At 43.8% G+C, this 20,879-nt stretch overlaps 1 long non-coding RNA gene across 1 annotated transcript in view; it reads left to right on the top strand.

The window, feature by feature from the left end:
* The first annotated feature begins 751 nt into the window (after positions 1 to 751).
* The window catches only part of LOC123363682, a 35,260-nt gene continuing 15,132 nt past the window's right edge, over positions 752 to 20,879 (top strand). Inside the window, exon 1 of the long non-coding RNA XR_006576858.1 lies at positions 752 to 809. This is a non-coding gene — a long non-coding RNA (uncharacterized LOC123363682). The remainder of the gene's footprint in view (positions 810 to 20,879) is intronic.

The following is a 20,879-nucleotide window of genomic DNA, read 5'->3' as shown; positions in this document are numbered from 1 at the left end:
ATCAACTGTCATTTTTAGCGAGCTCTCAAACGTCTATTGTATTTTAGTTTTGAAACTATGCTAATTGCTATTTTTATGGTTGAAGTATAGTCTCTACATTATCCGCTCATTGACTACAAGTACCTGAGTCTCTAAGATACCATTAAACACTGTCTTTTCCTTGAATACCAAGTTTATGAATTTTAGATTGCCTGTAAGTGGTGATCATATAATACAAACCACAATTACCAAATATTGCCCAGTTATCTCCAGAATGGCATAATATGCCTCCATCTCCGGGTCAGCTGTTTTGAATCTGCAAATGACTGGCTGTAATTAAATTTAGCAATGCATCACGCCATATGATAAAGGAGAACATTCAAAACATAGTAGTACAATAAGGAGACAGAGGCAGAGCAAAACAAGAAAGGCTCAGCTTCATTTTAACATAGATAAACATTCAAAAGCGTAGATACGAAATCAAATGATATGAATCTTTTGCAGGTACTGTACCCCACTAGGCTGCACACAATCCTAGTCTTCTCCCACCTCCCCTCCGTGGGTTTCAGCTACAGCCTACTCCCTTTTTAGCTTATAGGTAAGTCATATGAAGTAATGCAATGAGCCTACAAGCCTTAGCTAACTGAGGTGTAAGTCCCAAAAAGCCTTAGCATAAGCAGTGTACCAGGAGTAACCCTAGATCATAAGATGTCATAAAATGCTGTTATGACTAAACTGCTGACCTATAATCACAAGATACCAGTTTATACCAGCCTGAGATATTTTAAAGTTAGGAACATCAGCAGATGTCCAGCCACCAGGATACTATGGTAGCTAATAGACACATATGCTAATGAACTTGAGATAAAAGGACTAGTAGCCTGTGGGAGAAGGGCATACCAACATTAATAGGATGAGGAACTACAAATAAGGAAAAGGGGCTGAAACTCCCCACTGAACATGCAGTAGGCATAATGGCATGGACATAACCCATTATAAAAGTTGTATCCTAGCATATGTGCCTTGGGAGATGTAGCTCTTGGGAAAAGCCAGGGTTATGAAGACGAGGATGATAACTATGGTAATGGCTAACACTTCAGGTTGTTATGCAAGGGATTGTGTAAGTACACGGATACCCATATGCACATTCTCTATCTACCTTGCTGGGTTGGAGTGTTTGTCACTTTGCTAACTATATTCGTAAAACTATTACAAATACAGAAGGTTTGTCCTAAGTGTGAGTGTTGCAACCATGCACGTTGGGGTTCCCAATTGAACAGCAATTCTAATAATAATGGGCCTAATTGTGGAACATGAACCTGTCAAACCTTAGAGTATTAACCAGGAATTCTTAAGTAATTAATATAATTTATACACAATCAAAAGATCAGGCAACACCATCTGTATGGCATTTCTTCTTCATGGAAATCTGCCTAGCTACTCATTTCAACAGCCAGTCTTTTTTTAATTTTAAGGTGACAACCAGGAGTCCTGAGCTTCAACTCAAGCTGCTGCCCCTGTAATAGGTGGCCTGAAGCTGCTCTTTGAAAAGAAACTTGCATTTCAGATGAAAAATGGATTTTAGGAATTGGAAGGGGGTAGAGGTTGATTTGAGATTTGAAAAGCAAATTGCATTGACTAGCTATAATCCCTGGGCTAGTGGTTGTGCTAATTTTCCCTCCGCTGCTACTAAAGAGATCCATAGCAAAGATGTTCTAGCACAGTATTTTTCAACCTGTTGTCCATGGACCCTTGGGGGTCCTCAAACTATGTCTAAAGGGGTTCACGAAAGGTTGTTGTAACCATAGAACAGTGGTTTTCAACCTGTGGTCTGTGGATCCCTGGGCGTCCACAGACTATATCTAAGATTTCTAAAGGGGACCACACCTCCATTTGAAATTTTTAGAGGTCCTGAAATGAAAAAAAAGTTGAAAACCACTGATCTAGCAATATCTACCCCAATATGGTGGAGACTGTGAAAGATGGAGGACACAAAACAACTATGCAGCATTTGCTATTTGTGGATTCTCTATGAGGGACTCTCTTTAGGGTTAGAATACCGCCTTCCTCACTGGTCTGAAATTGCCTGAATCTGGGGATCGTCAAGGCATATTAAGATAATCATACTTCTTCCCCCAAAATTTGAAAATTTAGAATAGAGTGGTGAGGATTGTGTGAGTGGGGAATTGTTGAAGGGGAAGGAGATTTGAGGTCCTTGGTTGTGTGACTTATTAGTGGTGGGTTATATTAAATTGTACTGCTGCACTCAGAGTTTGTGATATATTTTAAACTACATCAAGGATGCCTAGAGTGTATAGACAGACACCAGGTTTAGCACTTGCATAAATATAAATAAAGGAAGTGGTTATGATCTTTTAAGCTCTCCACATGTGGAATTCGTCTAGTCTTCGACAGGAGTTTCTCATGTAGGTCCAAGGGATGTTGCTTCTGGAGATACTAGCTCCTTCTCAAGCATAAATTGATATGAGCCTTTGATGTTCCCCTGGTTATGTATTATGATTACTATGTTGTCTCTATGGTAGTAGAATTTTTTTTATTCTTAATAAAGGATGTTTTTCTTCTTTAAAACAAATTGAGTTGGTTCAGTTGCTGCACATAAAATATTTTTCACTCAGTTAATTGAGAAGTGAATTTGGGGGAAAAAATCAACTTTGCAATTGACTTGTGAGAACATTTATTAATTAAAACATTAATGGAGTTGTTTGAAAGCCACATAATTATGAAAATTAATACCATGAAGTCTCAGAGTTATCATATATAAATATTAGAAAAGGAAAAAAGTATAAATGAATCTAACTGATGTGGAGAAAAGGAAAATCCTTGCCTTTGGGAAAAAATAACATGAAAGAAAATAAGAACCATGCAGTTTGTCAATATTGATTTAAGCCTTTTTGCAATAACTGGATATGTATGTAATTATCATTTATGAAAACCCAGCATGTGTGTTTAACTTGTAAGTTGAATACAAATTAAGGATAAGATTGTCCCTCTATGAGTATACCAGGTAAAGGCAGAAAGGGGGGATCCATGAAGGTACTTAGGCATTGCAACACTGAGCATCATGGCACCTAACTTTGAGGTGCATAGAAAATCAAAGGAACAACACTGTGATCCACAAAGCTGAGCTAGGTGCCTAGGCTCCCTGTACAGTATATGGGGAGAGATGGGTAAGAACATAAGTAAGAACGCCCATACTGGGTCAGACCAATGCTCCATTTAGCCCAGTATCCTGCCTTCCGACAGTGGCCAATGCCAGGTGCCCCAGAGGGAATGAACAGAACAGATAATTATCACCCATCCCCTGTTGCTCATTCCCAGTTTCTGGAAATCAGAAGCTAAGGACAGTCAGAGTATGGGGTTGCATACCTGTCCATCTTGGCTAGTAGCCATTGATGGATGATCTTATCTAGTTCTTTTTTGAACCCCATTATAGTTTTGGCCTTCACAACATCCACTGCCAACGAGTTCCACAGGTTGACTGACTGTGCATTGTGTGAAGATGTACTTCTTTTTGTTTGTTTTAAACCTGCTGCCTATTACAATAATTGGGTGATCCCTGTTTCTTGTGTTATGGGTGTGACGGGTTCAGTCACAGAGATGTCCTTGGGACTGTCACCTGATGTGCTGAGACTACCTCTGAGCCCATTTTCTCTGCCAGTTTGGGCCTCCAGAACCCTGCCTTGTTGAGCCAGACACACCAGTCTGCTCCAACACAGACCCAGGGTCTGAACCACATGCCCCAAAGCTGCAGACTTAACTGAAAACAGCTTAAGAAGTGCTCCTGTCTCCAGCACCCAGACATCCAGCTCCCAATGGGATCCAAACCCCAAATAAATCCGTTTTACTCTGTATAAAGCTTATACAGGGTAAACTCATAAATTGTCCGCCCTCTATAACACTGATAGAGAGATATGCACAGCTGTTTGCTCCCCCAGGTATTAAATACTTACTCTGGGTTAATTAATAAGCAAAAGTGATTTTATTAAATATAAAAGTAGGATTTAAGTGGTTCCAAGTAATAACAGACAGAACAAAATAAGTTACCAAGCAAAATAAAACAAAACACACAAGTCTAAGCCTAATACATTAAGAAACTGATTACAGAGATGTTCCAATAATCTTCTTTCAGAGATTGGACTCCTTCCTAGTCTGGGTCCAGCAATCACTCACACCCTCGTAGTTACTGTCCTTTGTTTCAGTTTATTTCAGCCATCTCTTGGGGGTGGAGAAGCCATCTCTTGAGCCAGCTGAAGACAAATTGGAAAGGTTTCCAAGGCCTTTATATTCTCTCTCTTGTGGGCAGAAACACCTTCGTTCTTCTGTGCAAAATCACAGCAACAAGATGGAGTTTGTAGCCAGCTGGGCAAGTCACATGTCCATGTTCAGCTTTTTGCAGACCAACGCCATTGTTTTTCATGTTAGTTTGAACATTCCCAGGAAAGCTCAGATGTGGATGGGAATCTCCCAAAGTCCATTGTCAGTTAAGTGTTCCTTGAGTGGGCACTTACTGAGAATAGTCCTTTCTCAAGAAGCTGAACAAATGCTTCCCTGAGGCTACTTAGAATCAAACACATTGAGATACAAGTACATAGCCAATATTCATAACTTCAAATACAAAAATGATACATACATACCGACAGCATAATCGTAACCAACAAACTACAACCTTTCCATAGATACCCCACTTTACCTCCTCTGTACAAGACCTGGTGCAACCATAGGACCCTGGTTACAACAATGATCCATATGGTCACAGTTCATGTCAATAACATCACAATGGGAATGTCTAAATAAAACTTCTGATTCACTTTCTCCACATCGGTCACAATTTTCTTTACCTTTATCATATCCTCTCTTAGTCATCTCTTTTCCAAGCTGAAAGTCCTAGTCTTTCTAATCTCTCCTTATATAGAAGCTGTTCCACTCCCTTAATAATTTTTGTTGAACTTTTCTGAACCTTTTCCATTTCTTATATATCTTTTTTGAGATGGGGTGACCAGAACTGCATCCAGTGTTCAAGTTGTTGGTGTACCATAGATTTATATAGTGGCATTGTGATATTTTCTGTCTTATTATCTATCCCTTTCCTAATGGTTCCTAACATTGTTAGCTTTTTTGGCTGCTGCTGCACACTGAGTAGATGTTTTCAGAGAACTATCCACAATGACTCCAAGATCTCTTTCCTGAGTGGCAACAGCTAATTTAGATCCCATCATTCTGTATGTGGAGTTGGGATTATGTTTTCCAATATGCATGACTTTGCATTAATCAACATTGAATTTCATCTGCCTTATTGTTGCCATATTGTTGGCCAGTCACTCAGTCTTGTGAGGTCCCTTTGTAACTCTTTGCTGTCAGCTTTGGACTTAACTAGCTTGAGCAATTTTGTATTGTCTTCAAATTTTGCCACCTCACTGTTTACCCCCTTTATACATAATGATACTCTTAAGCACAGTAGATACTTGTTTTCAGCAACACCTCATAAGAGCAATCACTGCTTACAAGCAACATTTCCTCTGGGAACACGTTCCCTACCACGAATTGTCCACTCAGTAACAGCAACATAGCTGCCGCATATGAGCAACATTTGTGACGTTGTGACGTCACAGTCAGAGGTGGATATTGGAGTGGGGCATGGAGGGGTGTTGCCCTCCACAAAGGCATCTTTCCACTCCCTTCCTGACCCTGGCCCTCCAGTACAGCTCCAGGGCACAGCCCCATCCATTTTCCCTGCCTGACAAGGCATGGAGACCATGTGTAGGGAGAGACCATGTGTAGGGAGAGTTTTGGGGGGAGGGTCTGGAAGAGAGATTTTTCTGGGGTGGGAAAGCTGGGGTAGGGGGAGCAGCAGAGATGCAGCTGGAAGGTTTCCTCCTCCCTTCGTCAGTGTCTGACTTGCAGGCAGTGGGGGTAGGGGGTTGCTATTTTGCAGTGGGGAGTATCAGGGACTCCCCCCATGCACTAAGCTGTCCCCTTCATCTTGGTTGCCAGCGGTGGGGTGTGGATGAGCTGTTTTTCACTGAGGGAGTGAGGTCGAGGGACCCCCCCTCCTCAGGGCATTGACCTGTCCCCTTCCCCATTCCTGTCTCCACTGTCTGTGGGCTAGGAGCCACCGTCCCCCTCCCAGGGGTGGCTCTATGGATTTTGCCGCCCCAAGCACAGCAGGCAGGCTGCCTCCGGCAGTTTGCCTGCAGAGGGTCCGCTGGTCCCGCGGCTTCGGCGGACCTCCCGCAGGCACGCCTGCAGGAGGTCCTCCGAAGCCGCAGGACCAGCGGACCCTCCGCAGGCCCGCCTGTGGGAGGTCCACCGAAACCACGGGACCAGCGGACCCTCTGCAGGAAAGCCGCGGAAGGCAGCCTGCCTGCCACCCTCGCGGCGCCGGCAGAGCACCCCCCACGGCTTGCCGCCCCAAGCACGTGCTTGGCGTGCTGGGGCCTGGAGCCACCCCTGACCCCTCCATTGCAGGCTGTGCATGGTGCCCTCCCCAGCCATCCATCCCTTGTCAGAGTGGAGCATGAAGCAGCCAGCAGGAGCATCTTCAGCCTGTCCCTGGCAGCTGGGCTTGCTCAGGCATTTTGCAGACTGCGGGCTCCCCTGCCAAACTCAGGGTTCCCCATTCCCCCCAAGCTTGGGTTCCCTCCAACTCCCCTGCCCCACCCCTTCTGAAATGCCCTTAAATGCTTCATATACCTTTGATCAGACAACACTCCCTGTAACCGCAGCAGCTCTTAGGAGCAACACAGCAAAAGGGCACTGATATGTTGCTCATAATGAGTGGGGTGTGGGTGTGTGTATGTATGTGTATATATATATAGATAGAAATAAGGTTCCTAAGGGGATGTTTATACTGCAAAGAAAACTTATGGCACTGAGTCTCAGAGCCCAGGTCAATTTACTTTGGTTTGTGAGGCTTGAATTGCAGGGCTAAAAGTAGCAGCATGGATGTTCAGGCTCAGGCTGGAGCCCAGGCTCCAAGACCTGCCCCTTCCTTTGCTGGGTCTAGCCCTAGTCCAATTATCAGCACTGCTACCTTTAGCCCTGCAGCCCATGAGGGCCCCATACATGACTTAGGAGGCTGAATACCAGTCTTCTCCTAGTTTGTATCATAGAATGTCAGAGTTAGAAGGGACCTCAGGAGATCATCTAGCCCAACCTGCTGCTTAAAGCAAGACCAATCTCCAGGCAGATTTTTGCCCTAAATGCCTCCCTCAAAGATTGAACTCAGAACCCCTAGGTTTAGTAGACCAATGCTCAAACCACTGAGCTATCCCTATCCCTACCACTACCCCCAAATCATTCTGGGGCTTAGGTGGCTGGTAGGCAGCAGTGACCCTGCTCAGCGGCAGGAAAATAGGTGCCTAGGGAACTTTTACTCTGAAAAATGTAGGTCCCAAATGAGTGAATTTAGGCACCTACAGAGTTGTCCCCTTTCTGTTATAATAGTGATTCAGCAATTAATTCCTTTTTTGCTGATTAATTTCTCATGGCTCTGAAAAATTACATTTCATAGTCTTATTGTAACTATTTCCTCAAAGAGAACTCTTCAATTCATCAAGATAAGTACCCCCATTCCCACCCATCCCCATTCCTATTTAAAGAATAGCAGTGGCCTAAAATGTACATAAATGAGAGTTAGACCTCAGCTGGTATAAACGGGGGTAGCGCCATTGAAGTAATTGGGACTGTGTTGATTTATAGTAGCTGAGGATCTGATCAATGTAGATTAGACCATTTAAAATGCATAATACCTGTCTTTGGACATAGTGCAAATCTCACTGCCCTCTCACAGCACAGCACTGTGCAAGATATAGAAGTGTGGAGTCACAAAGATATTTAGGCCCCTAACTTCCAGTGAAATGTCTTTGTGGATTTGGGCCTCTGTGAGTCTTCCTCCCTGTTCCGTAAAACTTTAAACTACTCACACTCTTTTAAAAGCAACTCCTGAAACACCTGTTTGTCTTCAGTGGGACTTAGATCCGGTCTATAAGCTGTAGGTTTCATTGACCTCCTCATCCAGATCCTTAGGGGAGTTATTGTTGACCTAAGGCCCTGTGATACCTCTGTAAAAAACTTGTGGGGTATAATACTGATAGATTTGAATGTCTATTAGCTTGAAACATGCCAGGGGCAAGTAGGATGACAAATAATTGGGTTGTTAGGCTTTGTTATGATATAAAGGCATGTTTTACTAGCGTGAGGCCTAGTGTGATAAATTCATGTTAAGAATTTAAGTGAACCAAACAAGGCCCAAGGACATAACCCTGGCTGTGAATTATGCCTTCTCATTCTGTGAAGCAAACAAGTGACCAGAAGGGCAGTTACAACACAAGCTTGCAAAAGTTATCTTGAAATAGGGGCACAATCGGGGGGGCTTTTGCAATATAGTAATTAGGCAGTTACACCACATCCACGTATATGATTTATTAAAAAATTGATTGATGCAAATGGTTAGTGATCAGAAGTAAAATGATGGACACATATGGAAAATGGGCAGGTATGAGCCTTATTATGGTCACAAAACATGGGCAAATATAGTTAGATGTCCAATTAGCTATATAAACAAAGAGTATAAAAGTTCTAACCCAGGTCCCTAAATTTGGGATTGTCAGGGTCCTGAAATGATATTAACTAGTTTGGGACCTGCCCTCCGATGCAATCCACTGACCGCATGCTTCTATCTTTGTTTTCCATAAGCCTTAGGAGTATGTAAGTATGCCTATAATCCTAAGAGCTATCTCTCTATTTGTAGCTTTAATTTGCTTAGTTATATTCATGAGTGGGCTTATTTGAATGTTAAGTAAAGCTTGTACTTATTTCTGTCATCGGTCTCATCAACCCCAATCAGTCAATCAATCTGTCCCAATCAAGAATTCTAAGTAGCCACCTCAGGGGAAAGGAGCTGTGTTTAAAATAATTATAACTTTACTACACACACTTGCAATAATTGATCAGACTACATTATTAAATGAGATGGGCCTTAACACAATATTGGTATATTGGTATATACTACTAAATAATCTACCCCATCAACAGGAACATATATGTCTGGCACTGTAGTCACAATCCTTTTGCCAGTTTTCAAACCATATACCATATTGCCATACTCTAAGTGTTCAGAAATCAGGAGTCAGACCTCCCCACCCCCGAAAAAATGAGATTTTTAAAACTAATTTTTATTTACCTTCTGGTTTGAGCCTTTAGGGTTCACACACTAATTTTTATTAAATGAGAGTTAATATGATCACATAACTCCAAGAGCTTGGGCTTTAAGAAAAACATGAAACATCACCAGAGTTAGTGGCACTGCCTATATTTTATTATTTTGGCTGGTTCAAGAATATGTTACCCTACATAGGGGGAGAGTCCATGGGCAAGATTATGACTTTTTCTGTGCTGCCATGCAGGGGAGAAAAGGGAAATAAGGCTTTCCCTGTGTTACCTCCCCATATTGCCAGTCTGTGCCTGGAGAAGGGGAGGAAGGAAGAGAATGTGATGCCCTGGCTAAGAGGAGGAAGTCATCCATTGATGTTGTGGGCCAATAGATGATCCCACCTCACCCCACAACACACAGTTCCTCTTCTGGGCTGTGTTAGCCAAAAGGGCTCGTTCTCCCCGGAGCTTACCTAATTACACCAAGGAGGCACGGAGACAGGAAGACAAGTACCACACCCTTTATTGATCGGTCAGCTGAGCGGGTGTTCCTCTCGGCTAGTGCCAGAGAAAGAGACACACCTTACATGGCCAGATGGGCCTACCTTTATACCCCGAAACAAACAACTTAGCCTACGTTTGTCTACGTCATTTGGTTGACCTATAGACCCTGTACATGTATCTATTAGGGGATAATTGGGTACGCAGGATACATATATCATTTTGTGGGGGTTACAAGAGACATACAGCTGTTGAGGATACATTTGTCATTCTGAAGGGGACACAAGATACATCCGTTGACCCTTTGTACTAGATACTTTGGATGCATACATGTGAACGCAGCTGCATACACTTGGGGAGCCAACATATACTTGGGGAGCCAAACAAAACTGATAAGCGAAATAGCTGACTTAGGTAGATACACGGCCTTCAGTCTAATGAGTTCTGTAAGCTTTCCAACACAGTTTGGACAAGCATAACATAACTTTGGTTTACTCAGGCCTAATACAAAAAGGCTTCATTAGCACTATGATTTTCCAACAACTCCCCCCTTTGAGAATACTCACCAAACCTTTTGGCTGAGTTTTCTCACACTTTGAGGCCAAAAAGCAATGAAGCTCTGCAGAAATATTTGCAACTGCTCTTTTAAGCTTAGTCACCCCCAACCCAGGAATGAATGCATGGACAAAAGAGTAGAACCTTGTTCATTTAACAACTAAGGGATCGGGGCACTGACTATAACTCAGGTAGGCATACTCAATGGTTTAATTTCCCAGATGCCTCGGTGAATAATTTAGTCCCATATGCATCCTCCCCATGGACCCGGCAGGATTCGGTATGTGGTAGCCACACCCACCCTAACCGGTCCATATGCTTGGAAGGAGCACTGTTAATGTCCACACTTCCATCCAGAAAGTGTCCAAGTATGTTTCCCTGACCACAGATCAGATGGTACTCCTGACGTGTCTGTAAGGGCAGTGGGCCAAGTCTGGTGCTCAAGATTACTCCAAATGGCCATCAGCTGGGCATTCAGGAAATCCTGGATTTCTAAACATACTAGATCCCACTGCAATGCCTTCCCAGCCTCAGTGATATTCAATACCATCTCTGTCAGTAACTTCTGGGTTATAGAACTAAGGGTGGAAATGACATGTAACTTACCAACTCCAGCCTATACTTAAGATAGCTGAGCTTCAAAAATAAGGCTAGTGGCCTTTTCTAGTTGGCCCAATTTCTTAGCATATTCTTGGCTTTGAAAAATAATTCAGATGACTGCAACACTATTGGCCCCAGCCCACAGGGATCTGGTCAATTCCCCTTTCTCCAGAGGAAATAACCCAGGCTCTTTGTTGTGCTAAGCTAATGGCAGCCCCTTGTGAGCAATCTGGGTATGTAAAAGTGATCTGAAAACTGGATAAAGACAATGTCATTTAAAATCCAATTAGGAAGGGCAATACATACTAAAGGATTTATCCAAAACACAGGGCGCAGCCTGTAGAATAAACCCCAAAATCCAAGTAATTCCACATTCCCAAACATGGGTCCCACAAGTTTTTTTTCTGCCAGTGTATAATTCCTCGGGTTTCTTCACCAGGGTCAGTTCTCAATGTCCTTTTTAGTCAGGAATTCCTGGACTTTGGCAATGTCAGTGGAGTGAGTGTTTTTTTTCTTCTTTCCCCAAACAGTTGTAGTTCAGCATTCTACAGGGGAGGGATTAGGAATACACCAGCCTGTAATGGTTTTTGATTCTTCTAGAAAAGTTCAAAGGCACAGTAGGTCTGTCAGCGGACAAGGGAGAGGTTAGCTAGCACGTCACCTTGTCCTTTTTCCCTGCTGTCCAGAAGCACAGTTGAACTAGAAGAAAGAATAGGCTAATCATATAGGAGAGTTCTCCTGATGTGGACGGGTCTTTTTGCAGTGAGAATCATGGGTCCAGGCAGTCAGTCTTTGGCATTTCACAGCGGTGTTGGTAATCAGCAGGACTCAATAAGGGCCTTTCCAGCGTGGAGCCAAAGCAGTCTTTTGTTGGTGGACCTGTACATTGATCCGGTCTCCAGGTTCCATGGAGTGGCAGGGCTGCTAGGGTCTTCGGGTAGTGCGTCTTTACCTGTGTAAAAAGGAAACCTAACACATTGCATTAGTGTCTTTGCAGATTGTACAGCCCCCCTTTTCTGGTTGTTAGCCAAGTGTCCTTGAACGAAGTCAGTGTGTATCTTTTTTTTTTTTTTTTTTTGGACCGAGCTTGCTAGTTAAAGTTTTTCTCATTTAACTCGTTCTTTTTCCTTTTCCCCTTTTTGGCTTCCTTTTTTAACCTACAAAGGAAACTTTTACTTTTTACTTATACACCTTTTGTTAACAATGAACACATACACATTGCTGTTATACAGTACATTAGTCTTATTATTTAATGTATGCCACATATACCCTTCTACTAAAATAACCTTATTACAGAGCTTTGGAACAACAAGCCAGGACAAGCACACCCACTTTGATGAGTTTATTTAATACAACCTCTAGTTCAATAGCTTCCCACCATCCCCAGCCCTCTGGCTAGAAGTTTGAGGTAGCCAGAAGGATGCCATGCACAATATGGGGAGTGGGTTAACTTTTCATGTCCTCGCTTCCAAAGACTGTTAGTATGCAAATTTTAACAACAATTTTCAATTAAAAGATTTGGCCAATGTAGTTTCTTTCTCTTACTTAAGAAAATATATTAGACTTTAATAGATCACATTTTTCTGATGTATCCAAACACTTTGTATTTTAAGTTGAACAAAACAAATATCTGCATTTCAATTCAAGCCTTCTGCTTTATTTCAAACCAGACCATCCCATGAAAATATTAATCACAACAATTTTGGCCACTTGAGACAGACACCACAAGACAGAACATAGAACACAAAACATAATTTTTACTCTGCCAGTAAATCATGGTATGTTGTATGCTGTTTAGCTGGCATTAGTTTTCTTTGATTATCTGAAAGACAAAAACAAAGGTCTACCCCTTCTGGGCAGTCAATTATTGCTTAAAATATACAAATACCCTTGTTGATTTTAGGCAAAACAGGGGAATTACCCCATATTTTTTGTATATGTTTTATAGGCAGCCCAGGTTTCAGTGGCTTTTACCTTATCAGTTAGATAATTTGCATTAATACAGATGCTTTCTGGCTTGCTTTTTACTTTTAACTCCTGCTTTTAAACACTGAAAGAAAACATCACCACTGATAGTGCCTTAGAGCCTAATAAATTTTCATTTACACAGCACTGTATACATTCTTTAGCTAATTCAACAAAATTGTTCATAGCCAAATGATTGCAATCTAATAATTTCTTTGCCTGAATTTATTTACAAACATTTAAAAAAAAACACCAAGAACTTTTCTCTTTAGCATTTTTACAAAGTTCAACTACTACTCCCTCCAGCAACTACAGAGTTAACTCTTCACTCTCCTTCAAATCACTTGCTCTTTCCTTATATCACTTGCTTGGCTCCCAACAGCCACTTACCAATTCAAATCGCCATTCCAAATATCCTCCTGAGTATTTGAAATCCCCATGCTTACACTCACTTACTTCTTCCTTCCACGAGACCCTCAAAAGTTTCCAACCTGTTCTCCAAGCTCTCTGTCTGTTGCCTGCCCGCCTGGGCCCGATCCTTTTTTTTTTTTTTTTTTTTTTTTGCGCTGAACCGTTTCTTTCATGGGCTTCTGCCCCCACCCTTCTGTTTTTTTTCCTAAAACATTTTATTCACAAGACGACCCGAGTCCTCCCTCGTGAGGCTTGCCACCTGGGCAAAACGCATGGCCCACTGGCGTTAACTATTTAATTGCCTCTTGTAGCAAACACACTGCTGTTACGGCATATGCTGAGCACGAATGGTTACATTTTAACAAGTCCCTGAAGGACTGGTACTTGCTTAGCCAGGGCTTCCTTTTATAACTGGAAGTCCTGTCTCAAGGCCTGCAACTTGGCCTGGCGCAGGTTTGAGTTGCTGCCTGGTTCATGATCTATGCTCTTAATTGCTTAATTCTAGTTATCAAATACACATTTTTTTCCTTTTCTCCAACTACTCTATTGCCCAGTCCTGCTACGACTGGGGGTAGATTCACTTGCCACCCTTCCCGGTCAACCAGGGTGGAGAGAGGAATGCTAAACCCTTCTCCAGTTCTCAGACTTACTGCAGCTGAGAATGGGCACACCTTTAATTATGCAATCCTCAACATATAACACCAACAGAACCAAATAAAACAAGCATAAAACAACAAGGGTAAAACAAATAGATGGTGTAAATTCTACAGGGTTCCCCCATTCTCTATTGCTCACCAAACTGTGACAAATTTCTGTTACCAATTATCCCTCATGTCAGGTGATCAAACTGACACTGCAGGACGGTGGGGGGGGGTGGATAGAGAAAGCACACCATATAACCAAATTTTAAAGCTTCATTAAAAATAATAAAACAACAATGGAGAGTGTTGGGAATGCTCCTACATCACTCAAGAAAAATATAAATGCCCCATACTTACACATATCCAGACTGGCCACGTCTGTATATAACATTCAGAAAAGGGGAATAGGTGGACGGGAGATTATCCTGTATACAGCTTGTTCAGAATTTCCAACATGCTTCCGCTCTTGGGAGGGCTGTTCTTTTACACCCTGGAATCTCCTGCGGTGTCTCTTTCAGAGATTCCAGTCCAGGTCAGCTACCTGTGGCTTCTCCAGTGTCACCAAGCCACACCAACACCGGCATCCGTCACAAAGTCAGACTGTTGGATCTCACCAAACAGTTAAGCTTTGCAAATGTAATCTCAGTTCTGTAACTTGTACTGCCTTTAGTTTGCCTGTCTCTATTTTTCCACAGCCAGCTGGGGCTGAAAGCAGTTTTTTTTTTTTTTGTACTTAACATAGTTTATGCTGATTTTTGACCTTGAGCATAAAACAACTTTTTCTTCATCTTTCTGCCAAGCTGAATTTCAAATTAACCCATTCCTAGACAAATTGCTCACACTGTGTCAGAGGCTTTTCTTTGGTGATTAAAAGCTCCTCTGAGATATATGATCTTATCTAGATTAAAGGTACCTTTTAATGGGCATTGTTTAGATGGATCTTCACGCGTATAAAGATTCCAATTCTCTAAATACCTGCAGGTTTTAGAACCATAATGTACGTACATATAATATGCTGGGGTACCCTTAGGGGGTGAGGTGGAATGTTTAGACTGTCCCTTACCCACACGGAAAAGAAGGGGGGGGAAGAGAAGATGGGTTCACACGCTCCTAGACCCGATTACAGTTTTGGCTTCCAGCATACCAATAGAACAAGAAACAAAAGTACCCCTACCAAAAAGAAAAGCCAGCCCTGGGGCTGCTCTAAGTCCCAGTAATTGTTCAGCACGGCCCACGGACTCGTGGAGTTAATGGAATTATTCATTAGCCGTGTCTGAACCTAGGTACCTTAACCAGAAAGCTTTTACCCACACACCTTCCTATTTGTGGGTTCTTTTACCATTAGGGGCCCAATGTCCCAACCCTCACTCTTCGGGGGCGTTAATCCTCAAACCCAGGAGGTAACGCACTTACCACGCCCGGAGTGGCCACGTCTGGCAGGTGGACTCCCCTCTTCTGGTACCGTCTTGCCTCCGTGTCGGTTGGAGTTCTCTATGGAGGGGGCGTAGCCGTCCCGGCCGATTGCGGCGACCCGGAGCTCGAGCAAACCAATAGCTCAAGGTGGCCACTCTCCTGAGCCGTCCTCGGCTGCCGGTCAGCGCCCCCAACAGGGAGAGAAGTCCCGGCGTGGAGTCGCCATTTGTTAGCCAAAAGGGCTCGTTCTCCCCGGAGCTTACCTAATTACACCAAGGAGGCACGGAGACAGGAAGACAAGTACCACACCCTTTATTGATCGGTCAGCTGAGCGGGTGTTCCTCTCGGCTAGTGCCAGAGAAAGAGACACACCTTACATGGCCAGATGGGCCTACCTTTATACCCCGAAACAAACAACTTAGCCTACGTTTGTCTACGTCATTTGGTTGACCTATAGACCCTGTACATGTATCTATTAGGGGATAATTGGGTACGCAGGATACATATATCATTTTGTGGGGGTTACAAGAGACATACAGCTGTTGAGGATACATTTGTCATTCTGAAGGGGACACAAGATACATCCGTTGACCCTTTGTACTAGATACTTTGGATGCATACATGTGAACGCAGCTGCATACACTTGGGGAGCCAACATATACTTGGGGAGCCAAACAAAACTGATAAGCGAAATAGCTGACTTAGGTAGATACACGGCCTTCAGTCTAATGAGTTCTGTAAGCTTTCCAACACAGTTTGGACAAGCATAACATAACTTTGGTTTACTCAGGCCTAATACAAAAAGGCTTCATTAGCACTATGATTTTCCAACAGCTGCATGTGTGGCCATGCACAGCTGAGCTACCCTTATGCAGAGTGAGATATAATGGGCGTGTCTACAGGGTCAGTTAGTGCATGGAAAGCTGAGGTGTAAATCTGCCACACACCAGCTTGTTCCATTCTAACTGGACCCTGCTATGCTACTGTGCACTAAAAGTTCTGTAGTGTGCTTTGACCTCCTGCTGTTTGAAATGAGAGTATAGCAAAGTGCACTACTGAGCTTTTAGTGTGCAGAAGCAGGGTCTGCATGACAGCTGTATGCAGCAGGTTAGTGTGCTGTACATTCACACCTTGGTGTGCTGCACACAGAGTCTCCTTGTGGACTAGCTCAAGGTCTCAATCTTGCCCAAATTGTAGAACAAACAATAGCTTTGCTGAACTCCTCAGCTTTAGTAGTGTTTTTTGTTTTTTTAAGTGGGGAATAACTCTTATGGGGGGGTTGGCTTCTGTATGTATATATGTGTATTATTTTTCTGCAATGCTCACTTTCAAGGTGCCTGAAACTGGACAACCTGTTTTCAGGAAAATTGCAGGTAAAGTTATATGGAGTGAGTTTTGATCTATGGTAATATTTTTAAAAGCTTTTTAAGAAATCCCAGTTTTGATTGTCTTTAATATAAATCTGTCCTGAACTACTTGAAACAATTTCAAAGTAGGCAACAAGTTTTCAGAGGCGGAAACAAGCTCTCAAAGAAGAGTTTTAGACTACCCATTTCATCTCTCTTTTCTCGCTTCTCTTTTTCTTTCCTTTTCTCTTTGCTGCTTTTCTTTCTCCCCTTTTTCCCCTTTTCTCTTTTCATCTTTTCTGTCTTCCTTTTTTTAAAACCCTACAAGAAATGTTAGGTCTTTCCTTGAGGGAAATAATAATAAAAAAATAACTGCATAGCCATACGTTTGTATATAATCAAGCCTTGTTTTAAGCATCAAAAGCAAACAAAAGGAACTATGTCTTCCCACAACACACAGTCAATCTGTGCAACTCTTTGACAAAGGATGTTGTGAAGCCAAGACTATAACAGGGTTACAAAAACAAACTAGATAAGCAGGGCCGCCCAGAGGCTTCCGGGGGCCCGGGGTCTTCGGCGGCGGGGGGGCCCTTCCGTTCCGGGACCCGCCGCCGAAGTGCCCCGAAGACCCGCGGCGGGAGTCCCCCGCCGCTGAATTACCGCCAAAGCGGGACCCGCCGCCGAAGTGCAGCCCGGTCTTCGGTGGTAATTCGGCGGCGGCGGGGGGGGTCCCTGCCGCGGGTCTTCAGGGCACTTCGGCAGCAGGTCCCGGAACGGAAGGGCCCCCCGCCGCCGAATTACCGCCGAAGACCGGGCTGCACGTCGGCGGCGGGTTCCGCTTCGGCGGTAATTCGCCACTGGGGGGTCCTTCCGCTCCCGCCGGCGAAGACCGGGAGCGAAGAAGCTCCTGCGCCCTCTTGCCCTGCCCCCTCTGGGCGGCCCTGACCCTATCCACCCCCCCCAGAACACCCACAATCCAAACCCCCCATTCCCTGCCCCCTGACCGCTCCCCCAACCTCTGCCCCCTCCCTGTGCCCTGACTGTCCCCAGGACTCCCTGCCCCTTAGCCAACCCCCCCGGCCCCAGCCTCTTACCCCCGGCTCCCTCCTCACCCGGAGTCTCAGCGCCTCGCCCGACAGCCGCAGCATGTCTCTGGCGGGGCCTGAGCCGCGTGGTGAGGGGGCGGGGCTGGGAGCTCCAGCAGGGCCTGAGCTCCGTCCCGCTCAGAGCCGTGTGGGGAGGGGGCGGGGCTGCGAGCTCCATGCCGAGTGGAGGCAGCTGAGCTCAGCCCGGAGCTCCCAGCCCCGCCCCCTCCCCACGCGGGTCGGAGTGGAGCGGGGCTCAGGGGCCTCGGCGGAGACATGCTGCGGCGCTGTCTGAGGACGCCGCTTGATGTGCTAGGGCTCCAGGAGAGGGGCGGAGGCGGGAGCCTCAGCTGTTCTCTTGGGGGCCCCTGCGGAGCCCGGGGCAAATTGCCCCCTTTGCCCCCCCCTCTGGGCGGCCCTGTAGATAGAACATGGAGGATAGGTCTATCAATGGCTATTAGTCAGGTTGGGCAGAGATGGTGTCCCTAGCCTCTGTTTGCCAGCAGCTGGGAATGGGTGACAGGGGATGGATCACTTGATGATTTCCTCTGAAGCACCTGGCATTGGCCACTTTCGGACGAGAGGATACTAGGCTAGATCGACCATTGGTTTAACCCAGTATGGCCATTCGTATGTTCTTATACTACAACAGTAATGTAAAAATATCTCTTGTTTTGAATATGGGAATTGTATCAGCCATGAGCTACAGGTTTATTCTTACTTAAAGTGAATGAATAGATAACAAATCAGGAACAGTGTAAAAGGCAACTATATACTGACACTCTATTGCTCCATGTTTTCATTCTTTTATATTTGTATGGGCTTATGTAAAGGTGTTGATTGACAGCCCTGAAGATGAAATTAATCTATATTTCTCCACAGAACAGGTCCAGCTCAGGCAGTGTCAGGGCAAGATAAGCCATGCTATCTTGTCCCACAAATGTGGTTCAGCCCCAATCTGGAAGAACTACTTTTAGAGTGTGAAGGTAATTCAGTCTCTATGTAGCTTCAGTGCTTGGGTTCTGGGCTGGACCTGTCAACAAAGCTACCTGCAGTGGGGTTTTATTGGGTGGCTATTTTCTTTTAGGAACTGGACTGATACGGTTACATGCCAGGGTGCAATTGAGAGGTTGTGTCTCTACTTGTCCTGTAACTTTGAGTGCCTTATGCTGCTCTGCTGCTGTAGCTCCCTGTCTGGATGCTCCCACCCAACATACAAGCATGCACTCAATGATTGTGTGTTGAGCAGCCATAGTGCAGCAGCTCTGATACCAGAAGCCATAGTAACACTCTCATCTCCACCAGCCTTGGTTACTACTAGCCAAGTGACCCCAACGCATCCCCAGTCCTGAATTTCCCCAAAACCATCTTCCCTGAAATGCCCAACCCTCTCCTAGAACATTCGGAAGAGTATTAAGGTCTTGTAAAGAGACAAAAGTACAACTTCTTGCTTTAACTGGCATTAATAATCACTTCAAGTCAAACACAGTAGTGGATTGATTTAGAATAAAAGATAAAACAAGTTTATTTAATCAAAGAGAGAGAGAGCTTTTAAGTGAATTGACGGAGAGAGTGGCATTGAATAATTCAGTCCCTCCTATCGTCTCAACACAGGAAACACTTTCAATTTGCCTCTTACTCAGTGCTTGTGTGAGGAAGCCTTCACCACGGTGTGTTCAGGCTAGTTCAGCTTTCCTGGGTATTTCTTGGTTGGCATGTTTCATCTCAAACTATCTAATCTCTCCCTCTTTATTCTTCTCTGTCTTGGCTAACCACCGTTGTAATTACTTTAAATTAATTAAACCTCTAAAGCATTTGGGGATCCAGTTTATATGTAATGCAGTATACAAAATCAGGGCTAGATTGTGACACCACAAGATGGATGGTATTAATCTGTGTCAGGGAAGGATTTCACGATTTGGCTTTAACTGTAGTATATTGGCGTGTCCATTATAGACCAGATTATGGCTACAAAGACACAATCAGCCGTTGGATACAGAATAGATTTCTGCTTGTATGTCCAATGATCAAACTGGAAATGTAGCATAAAGGCCAGATTCCATGCACAAGTAGAAAATCTCATGATCACTCCAATTTAGTGCGGGGGATGCTTATGCATGTGCCACAACCTAGAGTGTGAAAAAAAAAAGGCAGCAGCAAAGTGAAAAGGCTTTGGAAGCAAGATAAGGAGTTAATGATAACATTTGTAGCTAAGCAAGCTAACATAAGGCCATGCACATTGGCTTTCAAGGCTTCAAGGCATATGTTGATCATATTTATAGATCAAGAAGAACTATGGACAGCCTTGTGCAGTTGGCTAGGTGCATTAAGGTATTTTGAGCTTTGTTGTTATGTGGTATCTTTGAGCTAGGTTGTTAGGGCCACTGGTCTGATTCGGTATTGCAATTTCTATGTTTCCATGAGGAAGACAGCTAGAGGGTCTCACAGCCGTTAGCAAGGAAATAAAATTAGCCTTATAAGGTATCTCTCACATGACAATACTCTACATCAGTTGCACAATGGATCCCTAGTTTGTTCTATTACATTTATGTTCTATCTTGTTCCTGAATTAGTCATGTTGAAAGAAATGTTGCAATCGCTGTTCCTTAGAAATGTTAGTAGTAGAATCATTCTGATTAGAGCCAGTTAAATCATGTTTGTAAAACATGTTTGGACAGCAAGAGGCGGCTGCCCTGTAGCAGCAAAACAATGTTCAGGACAAGTGTTGAATCTCATCAAGCAGAAAACATCATGTACTGATGATGGAATCTCAAATCACTTCTTGAAACAGGTTGCATGATTCTGAAATGAAGACTGAGAAAAAAGCAGATATAAATCTGATTTCTGTGCATTCACTGGCGAACTTATAGGCAGAAAGCCATCTTCTGAGATTCCCCTTCCTCACTCAATGTTGCACTTTCTGAGTGCTTCCTTTACCTCTGGAGGTGCTACACATATTAGCACATAAAGATTATGATAGAGGCACAGTCTGCTCAGTCCCAGTTCTGGTCTTGTAGCTTTACCCTATTTCTGTTTGTCTGGCACAGGGGATTGATCCAAGTCCCATTTAAGTCAAAGGAAGAAGAAAGACTTAATTGGGAGATGGACAATGCCTTTTCAGAGATGTCAGCAAAGTTGCCATTGTCTTTTTTGGTTTAGATAATCAAATTTGAAAACATTTTAAAAATACATTTGGATATTTTAAAAGACTT

Source organism: Mauremys mutica, chromosome 2 (assembly GCF_020497125.1).
Source record: "Mauremys mutica isolate MM-2020 ecotype Southern chromosome 2, ASM2049712v1, whole genome shotgun sequence".
NCBI classification, from domain to species: domain Eukaryota; kingdom Metazoa; phylum Chordata; order Testudines; family Geoemydidae; genus Mauremys; species Mauremys mutica.
The sequence above is the reverse complement of the archived record's forward strand: the minus strand, read 5'-3'. Positions and strand labels throughout refer to the sequence as shown.